Source organism: Pinus tabuliformis, chromosome 5_1 (assembly GCF_031772625.1).
Source record: "Pinus tabuliformis cultivar Carrire ecotype Pingquan chromosome 5_1, CPIR1, whole genome shotgun sequence".
Taxonomy (NCBI): Eukaryota; Viridiplantae; Streptophyta; class Pinopsida; order Pinales; family Pinaceae; genus Pinus; species Pinus tabuliformis.
In genome coordinates this window covers 736,271,372-736,289,684 of record NC_142305.1, presented here as the reverse complement: position 1 = coordinate 736,289,684, position 18,313 = coordinate 736,271,372, and the positions used below count along the sequence as shown (strand labels likewise).

At 41.8% G+C, this 18,313-nt stretch overlaps 1 pseudogene; it reads right to left on the bottom strand.

Moving 5' to 3' along the window:
• LOC149167046 (longifolene synthase-like) overlaps positions 1-18,313 on the bottom strand; it is a 39,993-nt pseudogene that overhangs the window by 3,355 nt on the left and 18,325 nt on the right.

Below are 18,313 nucleotides of genomic sequence, written 5' to 3'. Positions count from 1 at the left end.
CCTTTATGACTTATGACACCTTCGCGCTCCGCGACAAAAAAATGTGGAGTCTTTATAAGTTTATTACAAAATTTGACCAAAACATGGGCTTTTAGCTCCAAAACTGTCCTTTGGGGGATCCCATTCCCAACAGACCCCCAACACAAACATCGTGACTCGCCCTCATGTCACTTGGCAGGCGTGGAGATCTTTGCCCGAAGCCCTTCCAACTCAACTCGTATGACCACAACCTCAGTTGTGCACTGTACGTTCGTCTACTTCACATCTTCCAATGTCTGTGTTGAGCCTCAACCTTGCACTCACTTAGCTATCTTCCCAACAGCTTTTTCTCATTCACTTCTTCCTTTTTCCATCTTTTCCTCCATTAACTTGTTCAAATTATTGCATTACATGTCTTTTTATCATGGTTTGTTAACTATACTAATGTTTGACTGTTTGATTAGAATTTTGGAACATATACAGCAATTTCGCAGCTGATCAGCAATTCCGCAGCTATTCAGAGATTCCGCAGCCTTTTTGTTGTTTGATATACTCCACGTGTCTTCTCAAGGAACGGGCCACATGGGCACGTTGGGATGGATGTACACATGGATCGTATGCTATTGGTTGAGCCAAACCAGTCACGTATGCCCTTGGTCAACGCAGGTGTTCCCTCGGTCAAACAGTCAGGTTCTAAACGGTGGCACGGGAGCCGTGAGCAGCTGAGACACGGAACCGTAGCTGGCACTTCCTCCACGCCACGAAGACAGCAAAAGACAGGATCCAAACATAGATTTACTTCCCATGATGACCGTTTCCTCCAAACGTGCACGGAGTTGCCTGCGTGTTGCTGCATAAGTTAATTAGTTAAGACTGCGTGTTGCTGCGTAGTTAATTAGTTAGGCTGTAGTTGCTTAGTTCACGCAGAGGGTAGTTTGTCCCTGCGCCTATAAATAAAGCGTGTGCCAACGCTTATAGATTAGCTTTTTGAATATTGTAAGTGCTGCGCTTATTTTGTTATCAAAACTCTGTTTTAGAAGGCTGTTTCTACAGCACTTTTTCACTGTATTTTGACATGCTGGTTTTATAAAAGAAGACTGTTTCTGTTCACCTTTTCGTAGCTGATCTTTAGCTGGTTGCGTGGATGGAGGGCCCCCATCTATGACAGCCTGTGTACATAGTGTTTGATTTCATTTTCCTGCCTTCAGCAATTTTTATTTCTTTCATCATGTATAATAGTGTACAGTTTGATTTCATGTCATTTCATTTCTAGCATTTATTTTAAACTGATCAGTATTGTTTTCTGCAGGTTTTAACCCGGGATTGTGTGTCTTTGTGTATTTGCTTTATCTCTGATGGTATTTTCAGTTTTCATATTCATAGTTGCTGCCTTTACTCTGTTTTTCTAGCTTAATTTCTAGTTTAGTTTCTCAAGCTGTATGCTAACACATTGATGGTCTCCTTATCATAAGTTGTTCATCTTTAAGAGATCAGAATACTAATAAATTACAGCTTGCTTTGAGTAGTTTTGGCTTATGGCTACTTAATTTCACTTCCCCGACAACGGCGCCAAAATGTTTAGTCAATTTAGTGTTGTCTAAATTGCTATCATAAATTGTCAACCAAGAGCTCGTAAGCTGATGAAGTGAAGGTGTACTATATGTACTTAAGCAACCTCTTAGATCTTTTTGTCGTTTGGGGGTGTTGTTTGTGGTCAATTTAAATTCCTAATATGGAGTGATGATTTTATAAACAGATGAGTGATAGTGTGTGTAAGGTGATTTCTAAATGAGTGAGTGTGTGTAACTGGTGTTTCCTAACTACCTTCTAAACTTTGCTTTCAGTTCATTTCAAGTTATTTATTTCTTTCAATCTCTTTCTTTGCAAAGTTTAGAAGGTAGTTAGGAAACACCAGTTACACACACTCACTCATTTAGAAATCACCTTACACACACTATCACTCATCTGTTTATAAAATCATCACTCCATCTTAGGAAGTTAAATTGACCACAAACAACACCCCCAAACGACAAAAAGATCTAAGAGGTTGCTTAAGTACATATAGTACACCTTCACTTCATCAGCTTACGAGCTCCTGGTTGACAATTTATGATAGCAATTTAGACAACACTAAATTGACTAAACATTTTGGCGTCGTTGCCGGGGAAGTGAAATTAAGTAGCCATATTCTTAGAGAAAAAAAAACATAAAATTTCAAGGAAAGAAGTTGATAACCTATCAAAGTATGCTCTCCTCTTGCACTTCAAAGTGATCTGGAGGATCAGAAAAGAGAAAGTTATTGATTTAGTAGTTTCTTGAGTATGCTCTCTTCTTGCACCTAGAGTGACCTGGAAGATCAGAAAAAGAACTATTAACTTGACTTGAAGAAAAATAACAAAAAAATGACATGCATAGAGCTAGAGATTCTAGGGGAAGGTTTTTAGCTAGAGCTCGAAGTTCAATTTTTACAAGTCCATCTGCTTCAAGGGATAGACAAGAGACACCTCCCTTATCTTCAACCGACACTCCTAGTCCTAGAATTCCTGGAATTCAAGAGCCAAGAGTTGACTCTCCCACACCTTCTATTGAATTTGAACCAGGAAGAGACTCTTCTCTTTCTCCTACAGAAAGACCAATTGTAATTGAGGAAGTAGAATCACCTGAAGAAGAAGGAGAAATCTCTTCTCATTCACCCTTTGTAGAGGAACCAGAAGATTTTGAAATCCCTAGGAGAACCATCATGGCAGAGGAAGAAGGAGGTGGTAGAGGTAGAGGTAGAGGAGGAGGAGGAAACAACAATAATAATGGAGGAGGTAGAGGTCCCCTTGGAGGAGGAAATAGAGATGGGGATAATTCATTTGGGTTCCCCATTGTTAATGAGGATTCCCGAGCCACTATGAAAAACATATCGCCATCTGTCCTCCCAAATTTCCATGGGTTAAGAACTGAGGACCCTGAAACATTTTTATTTGAGTTTGAAGTTGTGTGTCGAACTTATGACTATCTGGATGATTCCCAGAAACTCAAATTGTTCCCTTCAACACTGAAAGATCAAGCTTTGAAATGGTTCATGGGGTTACTCACTCAATCCATTAGGTCTTGGGATGAAATGAAACAGACATTTTTGGATAGGTATTTGGACTATTGTATGCCTACTAATCACAAGGACGAGGTATTTAAAATGATACAAAGAGAAGATGAGAGCTTAGAAGATTTACTTGAAATATTTCAATATAACTTGAAAAGAGCAAAAATGAGTAGCTTGGATGAAGAGACCTTAAAAGCCCTCTTATTAAAAGCCATTAGGGATGAATGGATAGATATCTTAAACATGATGGGGAAAGGGGATATTTCTCAACTTTCACTCAATGATATAGCAGAACTATGTATCCATCTCTCAAGGGGCAAATCAAAAACTCAAAAAGGGCCTAGAGATCCTTCTCTCCTTAGAGCAAATAAATCTGCAACAGGATCAGTAAGTAGGGCTGAAATCGGCAATATGCTTGATGAATTCAAAACTGACATCTTAGGGAGTCTTAGCGAACAACTAGATACCCTTAAGATTCACAATAAACAAAAAGCAGAAGCTGAGGCTTTGGCCATTTTTTGCCCGAAATGTAGAAAGAAACATGCTTTAAGGGAATGTCCCTTGGATGCACACGTTGTAGAAACATGCGTAATTTGCTCAGAAACTCATGAGACCAAGGATTGTCCTTCAATTCCTGGCCTCAAAGCAGTCTTTCAAGAGGATCCAAACACACTTGAATCTCTTTGTTTTGTTGCAAGGAGACCTTGGCAAGGGCAACAAAATCAAGGGTTTAACAACTCTATGAATTTTCAATCCCAACCAAATTGGAATCCTTGGCAACAACCTTGGCCTCAACCTCAAAATGCTTTTCAAGCATGGATACAAAGCATGCAAAATCCTTATGGGAGACTTGCTCAATTCTATCAATATCCTCCATCATTTCAGAATCAGCAAGCTCCACAACTTCCAAATCAAGGTCAACAACTATCATTGCCATACCCTCAACAACAACAACCTCCTCCACAAAATCAAAATTCTCAACTCTCGCTTCAATCCCAACAGAAGTCAAATCAACTTCCCTCTCAGCCATTACCAAATCCAAATAATAGAAACCCTCAAAATGCTTACATGATGGAAGGTCAACCATTCCCTACCTATATGGTTGTTCCTCTCAATGAGGTACAACTCAGATCAGGTAGAATCCTAGAGCAACCTTCTACAAGTGTTCAACAACCAAGCATTTCTGAGGAAGAATCTCTCAAAGTCAATAAGGGTTCTGAAGTATCACTTCAAAACCAAAATATCCAAAAAGAAAAAGAAAAAGAGTCAACCTCTACAACTCCCATAGTTGAGCAACCTACATCTTTAGCTACACCTCCTTTTCCTGAAAGATTACAAATTGACAAAGGAGTGGAAAAGCAAATTTGGTTGCCTGACTATAGTTTTCTAGACGAATTGAAGAATGTTTGTATCAAGATCCCCTTGTTACAAGCCATTAAGGAAATTCCCATTCTAGCAAAGACAATAAAGGAGTTGAGTTTGAAGAAAACAGTAAAAAGAACTAGAGATACCAAAAGGATACATCTAGTTGGAAAAATTGCAGACATTATGATGGGTAAAATTACCATGCAAAAGTATGTGGATCCCGGTAGCCCTATTGTCAAAACTCATATTAATGGGGTTGAAATCCCAAATACTTTGATTGACTTAGGAGCTGCTATCAACATCATGAGTAGACAGACCATGGATCAGTTAAAGCTTTCTAACCTTCTCTTTACACCTACTTTACTGCAACTTGCAGATAGATCAATCATTAAACCTGATGGTGTATTGGAAGACATTCCAGTCTCCCTAGACTCTTGGGAATATCCAGTTGATTTTATGATTTTAACCCCCAAGAACAATCTAGGAGGACATCCTCTTATCTTAGGAAGACCTTGGCTAGCAACAGCTGATGCTTTTATCAGTTGTAGGTCTGGGGACATGTATATATCAGATGGTAATTCCACCAAGAAATTCAACTTGTATCCTCCAGCAAAGGCAATAACAGAAATAGGAGAAGACGAGTGGGTTGATGATGAGGATACTATTCAACCTGTTCTAACCATCTCTGAGATCAGTGAAGATAGTCAAATTCTAAATACATTAGAAAATTTTGAAATACCTTTAGAATATGACTCTACACAGTTTCAGTTAGATGCAGACATTGAATATCTCTCCTCTAGACAGATGTCTCTCTTCTCAATGGAAGAGTTTGGTAGTTCTACAGTTGAAATCCTTCCAGGAAAAACATTGAACATTAACAGAAACTTGGAAAGACCACAACAAGAAGAATTAACCAAACTTTTGCAAAAACATTCCACTGCATTTGCATGGGAATACACTGACATGAAAGGAATCGATCCTAAGACTTGTATTCATCACATCTATATTGAAGAAAACAGCAGACCTATTAGGCAACCACAAAGAAGGATGAATCCAAACCTTAGGGAAATCGTGAAAGAAGAACTTCAGAAATTGCTCAAGGTAAACTTCATTTACCCCATTTCAGATAGCCAATGGGTTTCTCCCTTGGTTATAGTGCCCAAAAAGAATGGTAAATGGAGAGTTTGCATTGATTATCGAGAATTGAACAAGGCAACCTTAAAGGATCATTTTTCTCTACCTTTTATTGATCAGGTACTAGACACTTTAGCAGGTAAAAAGTATTTCTCATTCTTGGATGGTTTTAGTGGGTATAATCAAATTCAGGTAGCACCTGAAGATCAAGACAAAACCACATTTACTTGTCCTTGGGGAACTTTTGCCTACCGAGTACTCCCTTTTGGATTGTGCAATGCACCCGCTACATTTCAAAGGGCTGTACTAGGAATCTTTTCAGATCTAATTCATGATTGTGTAGAGGTCTACATGGACGATTTCACAGTTTATGGTAATACATTTGAAGAAGCTTTGGAAAATTTGGAAAAAGTACTGATAAGATGTAAGGAAACAAATCTTTCTTTAAGTCATGAAAAGTGTTTTATGATGTTTACTGAAGGGATTGTTTTAGGACATCATATTTCAGGAGATGGGATTAAGGTTGATAGATCCAAAGTTGAAGTCATCTCTAAGTTACCTGTTCAAAATTGCCAGAAAGATGTTAGAAGTTTTCTTGGGTTTACTGGATATTACAGAAGGTTTATTGAAAACTTCACTAAGATAGCATCTCCTCTTTTCAAATTGCTTACCAAAGACTGTGAGTTCAAATGGGATCCTGAGTGTCAATCTGCTTTTGAAGCTTTAAAGACTAGAATATCTGAAGCACCCATCTTAAGGGGGCCAAATTGGAAACTCCCTTTCGACATTTCTACTGATGCTTCAGATACAGCTCTAGGAGCTGTTTTGGGACAAAAGGATTTGATCCCTTATGCCATTTATTACACCAGTAAAAATTTGACTCCCACTGAGTTAAATTATACTGTTACAGAAAAAGAGTTCTTAGCTGTAGTACATGCAATCAACAAGTTTAGACACTACATAATCGGCTATGAAACCTTTGTCCATACTGATCACTCTACCATAAGATATTTAATGAACAAACCTGTTACTAATGGCAGAGTTACAAGATGGCTTTTACTTTTACAAGAATTCAACATTACTGTGTTAGATAGACCTGGAAAACAAAACACAGTAGCTGATTTCTTGTCTAGAATCCAAAACACTAATGAAGATTCTCCAGTAGAAGATAAGTTTCCAGATGAATACCTATTTGCAGTAACTACCAAGACTCCTTGGTATGTAGATATGGCTAATTATCTAGTTACAGGGAAGCTACCTCTACACTTATTTCCTAATGAGAAAAGGAAAATCATTCAGGAGAGTTCACATTTTTCTTGGATTTCTAATAAATTGTTCAAAACAGGGCCAGATTGTATAATCAGAAGGTGTGTTCGGGAAGATGAAATGCCTGACATCCTTAAGGCATGTCATGATGAACCATGCGGCGGGCACTTTGCTGACAAGAGGACAGCCTATAAAATCCTTTCTCTAGGATATTATTGGCCTTCTCTCTTTAAAGATGCAAAGCAGTATGTTAGAAGGTGTGACAGCTGCCAAAGAGTTGGGAGACCAACTCCTTCAAATGAAATGCCACTACAGCCTCAGGTATGCATCGAACCCTTTGAGAAATGGGCTCTAGATTTCGTTGAACCAATTAATCCACCATCAAAGCAAAAGAAGTATATACTGGTTTGTACTGATTATGTTACTAAGTGGGTAGAAGCGAAAGCATTGCCTTCTGCCACTGAAAATTCATTTGTTCAATTTCTTTTTGAGGATATTTTCACTCGTTTTGGTGTCCCAAGGGAAATTGTGACAGATCAGGGCAGCCAATTTACATCTAAATTGATGGAGAAGCTGATGGAGGAATATAAGATCAAGCACAGAACATCTACTCCATACCATCCGCAATCAAATGGCCAAGTGGAATCTACCAATAAAGTTCTTGAAGGCATTATCACCAAGACTGTTCATCTTCATAGAAGAGACTGGGCGGAAAGGCTTCCTGAAGCCTTATGGGCCTATAGAACTACATGGAAGAACACAACAGGACATTCTCCCTATGAACTTGTTTATGGGAAGGAAGTCCTGCTCCCCATTGAGTTCCAAATCAAGACCTTCAAGATGGCAGTCCAATTGGGAATGAGCCTCTCAGAAGCCCAAAAACACAGAATGGACCAGCTAAATGAGCTAGATGAAATAAGACAAGATGCAATTCTAAGGACCGATCTAGTTCAGCACCAAAGATCTAAATGGCATGATCGTCATATCAAAGAAAGAAAGTTTCAGAAAGGAGATTGGGCTCTATTGTTTGATTCAAAGTTTAAAGACTTCAAAGGGAAATTTCAAACTCATTGGCTTGGGCCATATGAGATTGATGAAGTCTTTAGTAATGGAGCAGTTCAAGTGAAAACTATTGATGAATTTCATACTCCTCTTATTGTGAATGGCCATCGCCTGAAAATCTACCAGAAGCCACTCTCAAGGGAGGAATTTGTTAAGTTGTTCCAAGAAGATTCTGCAATGAGGCTGGTGGAGAAGAATTTTTCTCCTCCATCAGCCTAATCTCTGTTTCTTTCAGTTAAAAAAAAAAAAAAAAAAAAAAAAAAAAAAAAAAAAAAAAAAAGGAAAAAAAATCTCTTGTATAAGCCTGAAAACCAATCTTGGATTGGCAGTCTTATGCAGAAAATGTAAGGTGAAAATCAGGGTCACCTGACACTTTATATTTTCCAAAAAAAAAAATCCCTCTTCTTCCATCTCATCCATCTCATTCATTTCATCCATCTCATCATCTTAATTCCATTCCATTTTTTTTCAGTCCATTCACTCCATCTCATTCTCATCAATAAAGTCCCTATCAGGACTATTTCATTTAGTCAAGTTGTTTTAATTCTCTTGGTGCAGGAAGAAAAATGTTGCTGCAAATTCTACAGCTAGGAGCCAATTCCGCAGCTAATACACTCTGTCCCTGCAACAAAAATAAACTCTGTTTCAAAAAGGAAAAAAGTCTGCAGTCAGAAGTACCAGCATCATTAAAGGGTGAAGACACACAGCATATACAAAGGCAACAATAAATCAAAGGTTAGCATCATGATTAGCAAAGGAATCAAAATACACAAAGGTATGTTCTAAAACTCTAACTAACAGTTATATCATTATGTATGGTTTTCGGATTATGGTATTAGGCACCTAGTGTAATGATTGAACAAGATCTCCGTTCACTCCTCATCCATTATGCTGCGTAGTCCACCTCACCTCCGTTTTAACGGTCCCATAATCGCTATGATTCAAACCTGATACGGCCCGCTCCCTTGCATTAATTCTTCGTACCAGAACGACGTGTCATGTTATACCACGGCTCCTCAACTGATCATTCCGCAGCCAGGTGTATACAGCTACCCGACGTCGATGGGATTCGGCCGTTCTATCCTTTAATACCTTTCTACGCATGCATAACTTCATTCCTATCGTTGTTCACTCCCTCGATTTCATCGATTTCACTCTCGGTTCATTCACTACTCTGTCTCACCGTAAACCTACGCTGCTCCATTCTCCTCATCTCTCCGCTTAAAATCCTGACCAACAAGCTTGCAATTGCATCACGGCCATTCTACTGTAGCCGTAATACCCACTACTAAACACTGTTTTCCCAATTTCCATTACGGCCATTCTACTGTAGCCGTGTAGTTCTCTGTTCCAGCCGTAATTTACGCTGAGGAGCACTGTTTTCCCGTGAAGTTTCTTTCCTCTAGCGTCCAAACAGTATTGTCAGAGCAGCAAGAGAAGTTGGTAACCGAAATGGGCAAGCTATTAAGAGCAGAGCCGGAAGGTTCTAAATTTCTAGACGGTTACCCACAAACAAGGAATGCCCTGCAGAAGGCCAAGTGGTTAAAATTTATTCAGAAATTCAAAGGATACCACAAAGAGGTTACCAAGGCCTTTGCTCGGTCGTTTGATGGGAAAACAAACACTGTGGAGATTGGGGACCTGCAATTCACTGTCACAGAAAGCAGCTTGGCTCAAGCAACTGCTTTGCCTCGTACTGGAGAGCGATGGTTCAAGAATCGAACTGTTGAAAGCCAAGAGTGGAAGAACATATTGAAAAATCCAGGTATGGATACTACTATCTTCACCAAAGGAATACCTGTAAGTAACATTAAAAAGGAATGGACTGCCTTACTTTTGCTAGTGCAGAAATTTTTGACATGTGAAGGCAGATTTGGTACAATGTATGTTTATCACACAAAGATAATGATGCATTTTATGAGTGAACATACCATCAATCTCCCTTATTTCCTGCTGTCTAGTTTAAAGAAAATGAGTGCTACTGTGCAAAAACATGTGGGTAACATTGAGCCACACCTATACCACCATGGCCTCATCAAAATATTAATTGAAGAGCAGTTAAAAATCAGGAAGGACACATGGTAAAAATTCCTTATTAGGAACCATTTTCAGGAGACAGCCGAAACCTCTGTTAGCTCTCCTAAAGTACCAGCCTCCATTAGCTCTCCTAAAGTGCCCCGGAGAAGTAGAAGAAAAGAAAAAGAAACTGCTGCCCAAGATACTGATGTAGAAGAAACTGTCCAAGAAATCATTGCAGAAACTCTTCAAGAAATTGCCCAAGAAGCCGTCCTGGAAACTGGTCAAAAAGAGAAGGGAAAGGGTAGCAAAACAAAAAGACAGAAAAGGGATAAGGGAAAAGCTATTTTGCAAACACCATCCCCTTCACCTGAGCCTTCAACCGAAGAAGATACCCAAACATTAGCTCATAGGCTTGCTCAGCTTCAGGAAACTGCCATCTCCAAGAAGAAAAGTACTAGCATACAGGTAAGAAGAAGTAGAAGGCTCATAGAAAGGGAAAGTGTAATAAAAGGAAAACAGTCCCATTTTGTTGACTTGAGCACACCTGAGAAGAGGCAAATTCAGCTAGACATCGACTCAAGTCCTCCAAGAGAGGAAAGCCCTTTTCAACAAGAAAGAGAGAGCAGCTTTCAAGGGTTTGAATTCAAACCAAGGCAAACTCCAGATATTGACCCTGTTCAGCAAGAAGCATATGACTATTTAGAAACATTGGAGCAATCTGTTGATGGTCCTAGCACAGTCTTGCCCCTTGAACAACAGATTCAATCTCTGAAGCAAGAAATATTTGAGCTAGAAGTCTTAAATCGCCACATCAAAAATGAAAATGAAAAATTGAAACAACAAGGTAACGTGGACAAGATGATCCACGACAATACCATGCTTCATTTGGGCCTTTGGCAAAGAAAGAACAGAAAGTTGAAGAGAAAATGCAAGAAGTTGAACCGGGCATTGATCAACTTAAAATTCAGGTGCTTGGTGAAGAAACCGAGAACAAGTTTGGCAACAAAGAGGAAGAGAAGAAGGTTGGATGTCTTGGCAGAGGCATCCGAGCATATGAACTAAAAGATTATGCAAAGTTTTGGTTGCATGAGGACATGCAACACCCTCAGAGTGGGGGTATGTTGAGCCTCAACCTTGCACTCACTTAGCTATCTTCCCAACAGCTTTTTCCCATTCACTTCTTCCTTTTTCCATCTTTTCCTCCATTAACTTGTTCAAATTATTGCATTACATGTCTTTTTATCATGGTTTGTTAACTATACTAATGTTTGACTGTTTGATTAGAATTTTGGAACATATACAGCAATTCTGCAGCTGATCAGCAATTCCTCAGCTATTCAGAGATTCCGCAGCGTTTTTGTTGTTTGATATACTCCACGTGTCTTCTCAAGGAACAGGCCACATGGGCACGTTGGGATGGATGTACACATGGATCGTATGCTATTGGTTGAGCCAAACCAGTCACGTATGCCCTTGGTCAACGCAGGTGTTCCCTCGGTCAAACAGTCAGGTTCTAAACGGTGGCACGGGAGCCGTGAGCAGCTGAGACACGGAACCGTAGCTGGCACTTCCTCCACGCCACGAAGACAGCAAAAGACAGGATCCAAACATAGATTTACTTCCCATGATGACCGTTTCCTCCAAACGTGCACGGAGTTGCCTGCGTGTTGCTGCATAAGTTAATTAGTTAAGACTGCGTGTTGCTGCGTAGTTAATTAGTTAGGCTATAGTTGCTTAGTTCACGTAGAGGGTAGTTTGTCTCTGCACCTATAAATAAAGCGTGTGCCAACGCTTATAGATTAGCTTTTTGAATATTGTAAGTGCTGCGCTTATTTTGTTATCAAAACTCTGTTTTAGAAGGCTGTTTCTACAGCACTTTTTCACTGTATTTTGACATGCTGGTTTTATAAAAGAAGACTGTTTCTGTTCACCTTTTCGTAGCTGATCTTTAGCTGGTTGCGTGGATGGAGGGCCCCCATCTATGACAGCCTGTGTACATAGTGTTTGATTTCATTTTCCTGCCTTCAGCAATTTTTATTTCTTTCATCATGTATAATAGTGTACAGTTTGATTTCATGTCATTTCATTTCCAGCATTTATTTTAAACTGATCAGTATTGTTTTCTGCAGGTTTTAACCCGGGATTGTGTGTCTTTGTGTATTTGCTTTATCTCTGATGGTATTTTCAGTTGTCATATTCATAGTTGCTGCCTTTACTCTGTTTTTCTAGCTTAATTTCTAGTTTAGTTTCTCAAGTTGTATGCTAACACATTGATGGTCTCCTTATCATAAGTTGTTCATCTTTAAGAGATCAGAATACTAATAAATTACAGCTTGCTTTGAGTAGTTTTGGCTTATATCACTAACTCTTTCTTCACTTGTTACACATAACAATGTATGTTGGAAGCAGAATGCTGGAGAAAGGCACAGTGGTGTTATAATTTGTCATTTAGAGCTTTATCACTTTTTAGACTTATCTCTAACTACTTCCTAATCGTGTTTTACATAGTACTATATGTTGGAAGCAGAGTGTTAGGAAGAGATGAACATTATCATTGGTCTTTGAAATGGTTTTTCTTATCTTTTTATTTGCAGCAGCATGAGTAGTGACTAGTGCCATTAGAAAGTGGTTCTTTGCTTTCAGTTCATTTCAAGTTATTTATTTCTTTCAATCTCTTTCTTTGCAAAGTTTAGAAGGTAGTTAGGAAACACCAGTTACACACACTCACTCATTTAGAAATCACCTTACACACACTATCACTCATCTGTTTATAAAATCATAACTCCATCTTAGGAAGTTAAATTGACCACAAACAACACCCCCAAACGACAAAAAGATCTAAGAGGTTGCTTAAGTACATATAGTACACCTTCACTTCATCAGCTTACGAGCTCCTGGTTGACAATTTATGATAGCAATTTAGACAACACTAAATTGACTAAACAGTCTACTCGGTCACTGCTCCTGTGTTGTCGACCTGAAGCTTTTGTTGCGTCACTTGCAGAGTCGCAAGCTTACCTTCGATAGATCTTCTCACTGTGTAAGCCTAATTTAGCCAGGGCTTCAGTCTTGCCTTCAGGACTGCTTCCTTGTGCAGTGCTGCATCCACCTGTTCCTTCAGCTGTTTGGCCTCCTGCAACCTGGCTAGTCTCTGTGTCAGTGCAACGGTTCGCATTGTGCCCTTAACCTCATCATAGCGCTATTGTAGCTCATGCACTTCCGTCTCTAGCCTCTATACATTGGGGTCCTCCTGCAACCTTGTCAGGACCTCAAATGACTACTCAAACAATTGTGTGTAGTCTTCTACTATACCATCCACCATCGCTACTACTTCTGTGACGGCGGTCGCCCGTTGTTCCTTCACTTCTGGCGGAGTTGAACGCTGGGGCCTCAACTGTAACTCCATAATTTGTAGGTTCAAATTCAACTAAACCAGCGCCATCTTAGTACGAGTGTCACTCACCCCTGTGGCTAGCATACAGATGCGTACTTCCATTGGCTCCTCCTATGGAATGGCCATCTCTGCGACCATTCGGCATGCTTCCTCGATGACCTGCGTAATGTGCTTTCTAGTCACCTCGGTATTAGTGGCGATGGAAGCATTTCTCTGTAGAGCCATCTACTCGTTGTTGATCTGATGTTCACTGATCACTTTTAGGGCGCGGTTCTCACAGGCCTTCAGTTCTGCAATCACTCCATCCTATAAGAGGTGGAGTGCTTCACGTGGGAGCGTTGCCAGGTTCAACCCTACTCCCTTTAGGGCACTAACAGTGGGCCTGTTAGCCTCATTCTCTGTGGTTAGTGCTCCATTAGGCAGCACTATCGCACTAGAGGCCTTCGCACGCAGCATATCAGCAGCCTCTGAAGTGTCGATAGCCAGGCTAGTAGATACTGTGCCAGCCTGCAACGCGTGGGTCTGCAACTCCTGCAACCTTGTCTGGATAGCCCCCAGGATGATCTGTTACTACTATTCAAATTTTTGCAGGGCCTTCGCAGTGACATCCCTCACTGTGTCACCGATATCATGCAAGTTGCCCTCTGTTAATGTGATGGGGTCCAGTGAGGTCTTGGTCGCCTTTGATTTCTTCATGGGCCCTCCTTTCTCCAGCTCTCTTGGGTGCTTGATGCAGGCGAACATCTCCTGAGGGTCCTCGTCGTGTCGTTTTGTTTCCTCCTCTATCTAAGGTGAAGGCGACCTCATGCCTTTATCAGAGCCCCACTCTGTCCCACCTGTCTGCTTCCCTATCTGTTGCATGGCCTCGTGCTCCACCTGGGCCTTAAGCAGCCTCATTTTTCCTCTTTTCGGCTAGCTGTGCCATCTTAAGCTTAACCTCCTCCTTCTTCTTCTACATGGCAGACTTGCTTCCTCCCACCACCAATTTTTTTGTAGAGCGCTACTCTGCCAGCCATTGATCAAGCACCGTGTCAATGGCATCATCTGTTTCTAAATAAGGCAAGTCATACCATTTATGTGCAAGGTCCTTCCACGACCTGATGGATACTCGATGGAAGTATGCTTTAAATTTGGCGTAGCCCTGCAGGTTGGCATACACTGTAGGAGACAATCGCGGTTTGTTGTTGATGACCATCCGGATGTTCATCTCCATCAAGATCCAAAAGATCTTCCTATCCCTGACTCGCTGTGCGTCCTTGGTCACCCACAACAAAGTGTACTTCGCTGCTTCTGGGAGGTCTGGCGTGACCGAAGGGAACTGACTGTCCTCTAGTAGCTCCCATGCTACCAGCACAATTGACAGTAAGAGCCACGCGTAGTGGAACATCTTGCTGAGCTCCTATGCTTCATAGCAATTCACCAGGAACTCTCCGCGAAGGTAGTCCGACCAGTTGAACTGGACTCCTTCAGCGCACTGTGCTTCTAGCGTGACGATAGGCACCGACACCTCATCGGCACGACACTTCCTCATCACTTTCCCTGCAAGGATCTATGTGGCTACCTTCATAGCAGGGTTGCAGATGCTGGATATAGCGTATCCACGCAGCTTCTTCACCAACTTAAATTTTTCCTTCATAAACTCTGCGAGAGCCTGTTCACCACCTTTTCCACCAAATATCATGGCTGAATTCTCGCCTGTATACGGCAATCACGTTATCCTGTGAATCAGCCTATCTGTGATGGGTATTGGCTCCTCCAGCCACAGACACCCATCATGCACCAAGCATAATAGCTGCTTGATGACCAAAACTATCACCAGGGTGCAGTTGTAGTGCGACACCCAAAGTAGGTTGAGCAACCCTGCCTTGTCTACTCCTCGGAGCCACCTCCGCAGCTCCAATGCGGTCATTCCAAAGTTCGTATCAATGATACGGTGCATCAGCTGCTCGGTCGCCAGGTGTGGGAACTTCTCATGATCGGCCAAGTCCCAGTCTTCAAGTTTTAGCAGTGGCACTCGTGCCAAGCGCGGTCCATCAAAAAAAATTTCGTCCGGCAGCAGAGGGGTTTGTAGGGGAGTCTTACTCTCATCGATGTCCTTCGGCACCTTGGTCTTGGGCTTGCGTGAAGGGACATACTCTAGCAACCGAGTAATAGGGTCCGCACCCTAGGTTTCAACCTCCTCTACTTCGACTCCCACATCCTCATCGTCCATTGGGATGTCTTCAATGTCTTCCTCCTCCAACTCCAAATTTATGGCCTTGCCTTTCTCCTATGCGGTGGGTTTTGGTGGGTTTCTCCTTGGCGATGCGCGCACTGGTATGGCAGGTTGCTTGCCCTTCTTGTCCTTCACGGTTTCCTTGGTTGGGGTCAGCTTTGGTCTCGGTGTCCTTGGTGATTTAGGGACCTCTACCAATACTTTAGCCACTTCTGGAGCAGCTTCCTCTGCCTCCATCTCAACTTCCGGCACTGGCTCCTCTACTATTTCTTCGGTATTTATAGTTTTTGTGGGTGTCGACATAACGCTCTCCAACAGTACTTGCGACGTCTCGGGTAAGTTTGCAAATGCTGGAGTCTCTTTCAAAGCTTCGAAGAATTCTCAGTTCATGAGTGCCTGAAAGCTCAACAACTCAATTCTCAAAATGCCAAGTGTTTTTCGCTGGATAGCCACTTGTAATTTATAGGGCATTTTGAATTCAAATCCAATTTTCCCCCCCAAACTTGGTTCATTAATGCCGGATTGGCGGTAGATTTTCAAAGATCTGAGCCATAAATTTCGTCTTAAATGTCGGTCGCCCGCTCCATTTGGATGCATTTCTACCATCAAATCATGAACAGTGACTTTAACGGTCACTTTCCAGCTAACCTGTACGATTTCTCCCTGGGTAGCGTAGCTCCCTTCGCACTGCCACGAACCCTGTGACACTTCCTTGCTTCGCACAATCCTCCAATCGCGCAGCTCCCCAACAGGGGTAGTGTATTTTATAGTCCGCGCCTCCTTTCAGTTGCCTAGAGCACTAAGACTGTGCTACCTTCATCTAGTCACATGGTCGGACCGCCGGTGTATGGCTTCAATCGACTGCCATTCACCTTTCCTGGGAAGGGATCTCCATTCAATTTGACCAGCTGTACCGCTCCTCCGTCGGTAATCTCCTTAATGACATAGGGCCCTAACCAGTGCATCTTGAACTTCCCTGGAAATTTATCAAACTTACTATCATATAACAAAACCAGGTCATTTACCTTAAAGGTGTGCAGCTTAATGTGTCGATCATGCCAGGATTTTTCGCGCTGCTTTTGGACCTGTTGGTGAAATCTAGCTAGAAATCTTTCTTCCTCAAGCTCATCCAGTTGTGCGAGCCTTTCCTCCAGGGCTCCACAATCTGTCATACCTATGAGCGCCACTATGCGTAGACTAGGCACAATATATTCCATAGGCATTACCACTTCAACACCATAGACAAGCCTAAAGGGGGTTTGTCTAGTCAACTTCTTGCATGTCATTCGATAAGCCCATAGTACTGCAGGTATGTGTAGGTCCCAATCACTTCGCTGAGCATTGTAAACCTTGGTGAGCATGTTCTCCAGCACTTTATTGAATGATCCATTGTCCTGTTAGCCTACGGGTGATAAGGCATGCTCTTTGGTGATATACCTGAAATTCCTCCATTAGCGCACTGATCGTCTCATTCAGAAAGTGCGTACTGTGATCACACATCAAGATCTTTGGACAACCAAATCGTGTCAGTACATACTCAAAAAGGAACTTTGTAACAGTCATTCCTATGCAATCCTTCACAGGCTATGCCTCTGCCCATCGAGTCAAATACTCCGTCACGGTGATAATGTACCTCGCTCCCGTCTTTCCTTGGGGCTGAATGGGTCCCACAAAATCTATCGCCCATTTCTCAAAGGGTTGCAACATCATTTGTGGATTCAAAGGCATCTCATCCCTTCGCGATGGCATGTCAGTCCTTTGACACACATCACATGCCTTGCAATACGCTTTTGAGTCCTGATGGAGGGTTGGCCACCACAACCCTACGCATAGAATCTTCTACGTGGTCGCCCTCCCTACATAATGTCCTCCCGTGGTGCCCCCATGAGCATCCATGAGGATGCTGCTTCTTTCAAACTCAGGTACATATCGTCGCAATATCTCATCAGACCCCATTTTGTATAGATGCCCAACAATGACAGAGAAATATGTCGCGCGCACCACTAATTCCTTCTTCTGCTGGACGATGTATCCCTCTAAGGCAGTTCCTATCATTAGGAAGTGTATTATATCCTTAAAATGACCATCTGCGACGCACACTGCAAATAGTTGTGCGTCAGGCAATCCTTCTTCCAAATTAGTGGGTTCTTCCCTTGTTTCGATGTGCGACAAATGGTCTGGTCTTGCGTTCAGTCGTCCAGGCTTCACAATAACTTCAAAATCATACTCCTGGAACAATAACAGCGACCTGCATATTCTCCCCGGCAACACAAGCTTATTGACCAGGTACTTCAGTGCGAAATTATCTTTGTACATCTTAAAATGGCCACCCAACAAGTAGTGCCTAAACTTCTAGAGCGCATACACCATGGCTAACCCTTCGCGCTTGGTGGTAGAATAGTTCTTTTCCGCCTTGGACAACCTTCTACTTGCAAACACTATAGGATGGTCCAAGTCCTCTCCACCAGCCTATGTCAGTACTGCTCCCAGCGCTATACATGACGCATCGACATGTACATGGAACTCCTTCTTCCCATCCGGGAAGACTAAAATTGGCGCGGTTATAACAGGATTCTCAACTTGCAGTCCTTCAACCTCGCGGTGACCCTCTGTTTCTGGGATGTTAATCTTTCACAGATCCTCATCCTCTTCTTAAACGATTACATTATAGCATTCTAGCACGTGACTCAGCTAAGTAGCCCACTCAGGCTAAATCAAGTCTAAAGGATCTCGCGGTATCCTAAATATTGTTGCTTTCACCTCTTGTAGCACCTCATCAATATAGTCAAAC